Source organism: Babylonia areolata, chromosome 24 (assembly GCF_041734735.1).
Source record: "Babylonia areolata isolate BAREFJ2019XMU chromosome 24, ASM4173473v1, whole genome shotgun sequence".
NCBI classification, from domain to species: domain Eukaryota; kingdom Metazoa; phylum Mollusca; class Gastropoda; order Neogastropoda; family Buccinidae; genus Babylonia; species Babylonia areolata.
Window position 1 is genome coordinate 52,459,555 of NC_134899.1, and position 2,442 is coordinate 52,461,996.

At 42.1% G+C, this 2,442-nt stretch overlaps 2 protein-coding genes across 4 annotated transcripts in view; both read left to right on the top strand.

The window, feature by feature from the left end:
- Positions 1-2,436, top strand: part of LOC143299073 (uncharacterized) — a 48,306-nt gene extending 45,870 nt beyond the window's left edge. For all 3 annotated transcript variants that reach the window (XM_076612180.1, XM_076612177.1, XM_076612179.1), the window contains one exon: positions 1-2,436. This exon is cut by the window's left edge and continues 2,740 nt beyond it. The gene's annotated coding sequence lies outside the window, so the exon portion shown is untranslated.
- LOC143299071 (uncharacterized) overlaps positions 1-2,442 on the top strand; it is a 41,969-nt gene that overhangs the window by 14,237 nt on the left and 25,290 nt on the right. The gene's annotated exons all lie outside the window — the stretch shown is intronic.

Consider the following 2,442-nt stretch of genomic DNA (forward strand, 5'->3'; position numbering starts at 1 on the left):
ACACACACACACACAGTGTTTCCTTTTTTATCTTTCTCCTGTCTTCTTTTCCTGGTCATTCTGCCATCTCCCTGTTCAGTACACACGGTCCGTTCACTTTCTCCCCACACAGTCTCCCTTCACATCCCTGGAGATGCTGGTCAGACTGTGTCAGGGGATGATGGACTATCAGGATGATGGTCACACTGTGTCAGGGGATGATGGACTATCAGGATGATGGTCACACTGTGTCAGGGGATGATGGACTATCAGGATGATGGTCAGACTGTGTCAGGGGATGATGGACTATCAGGATGATGGTCACACTGTGTCAGGGGATGATGGACTATCAGGATGATGGTCACACTGTGTCAGGGGATGATGGACTATCAGGATGATGGTCACACTGTGTCAGGGGATGATGGGCTATCAGGATGATGGTCACACTGTGTCAGGGGATGATGGACTATCAGGATGCTGGTCAGACTGTGTCAGGAAATGATGGACCATCAGGATGATGGTCAGACTGTGTCAGGGGATGATGGACTATCAGTCGCCGTCATACAGCCGGGCAGTGTGACTCATGTTTTAATCAGAATTTTTTAACAGTGAATTTTGGTTGTTGTTTTCAAAATGTTTCTGCTGCCTTCAGCTCAGCCTGTGTGATCCCTGTTGTGGTGTGCAGTGGTGTGGTGGACTGTCTCATTTTACTGACTGTTATATCTGTTCCATGTGTGGCAGTGGTCTGTGCTTGTTTTGGGCCTGGTGGTGATGGGTTTGGGTTTAAACTGAGCTGTAAGCACTATGAGCTGATTTAGATGTCCCCCTGAAATGGGGTGTGGCTGTACATTTCAAAACCCACTTGTTGATGTGAGAGTTGCATGCAGCCTACAAATGCAGAAGAAGAATTGAACTGATTTCATCAATGGTACCTATGGGGTTCAGTTTGCTTTTTAAAATCCTGCTTTAGAAATGAAGACATTAAGCACGCCATCAGTGTTATGGAAATCTGATTTTTGCTTATTTTGCTATGTACAGATCACTCTTCTGCATGTAGTTGTGTAGGTCATTAATTCATTAAGCAAACAGTGTTGGGTATAATGAGTTTCCTTGAAGTACTCCCTTTAGTTGTGTCACCTCTGCAGCTGGTCCTTTGTTGGGTGTATTGTTGGTTGTTCTTGTACATTGATCTGACCACTTCAGATCAGACATGTGTGTTGGTTGTTCTTGTACATTGATCTGACCACTTCAGATCAGACATGTGTGTTGGTTGTTCTTGTACATTGATCTGACCACTTCAGATCAGACATGTGTGTTGGTTGTTCTTGTACATTGATCTGACCACTTCAGATCAGACATGTGTGTTGGTTGTTCTTGTACATTGATCTGACCACTTCAGATCAGACATGTGTGTTGGTTGTTCTTGTACATTGATCAGACCACTTCAGATCAGACATGTGTGTTGGTTGTTCTTGTACATTGATCTGACCACTTCAGATCAGACATGTGTGTTGGTTGTTCTTGTACATTGATCTGACCACTTCAGATCAGACGTGTGTTGGTTGTTCTTGTACATTGATCTGACCACTTCAGATCAGACATGTGTCTTGGTTGTTCTTGTACATTGATCTGACCACTTCAGATCAGACATGTGTGTTGGTTGTTCTTGTACATTGATCTGAACGCTTCAGATCAGACATGTGTGCTGGTTGTTCTTGTACATTGATCTGACCGCTTCAGATCAGACATGTATGCTATCTTTGTTCTTGTACATTGATCTGACCACTTCAGATCAGACATGTGTGTTGGTTGTTCTTGTACATTGACCTGACCACTTCAGATCAGACATGTGTGTTGGTTGTTCTTGTACATTGATCTGAACGCTTCAGATCAGACATGTGTGCTGGTTGTTCTTGTACATTGATCTGACCGCTTCAGATCAGACATGTGTGTTGGTTGTTCTTGTACATTGATCTGACCACTTCAGATCAGACATGTGTGTTGGTTGTTCTTGTACATTGATCTGACCACTTCAGATCAGACATGTGTGTTGGTTGTTCTTGTACATTGATCAGACCACTTCAGATCAGACATGTGTGTTGGTTGTTCTTGTACATTGATCTGACCACTTCGGATCAGACATGTGTGTTGGTTGTTCTTGTACATTGATCTGACCACTTCAGATCAGACGTGTGTTGTCTGTATTCTGATTATTGTTCACATGAGAGACTTAGTAGCTGTACATTTTTAAATGATTTTTATGAACAAATAACTTTATTGTGTACGCTCCCCTACCACTTTGTTTGCATGAGAGAATTGTCATAGATTTCAAATATTATTTAGAAAGATTTGTATGAATCAGTGACATAATTGTGTAACCTGCCATTTAATATTGATCGTTGTTGACTTGAGAGAATTGTGCCATATATGTTTAAATGGTTTGTTCAAACCAGTGACATAATT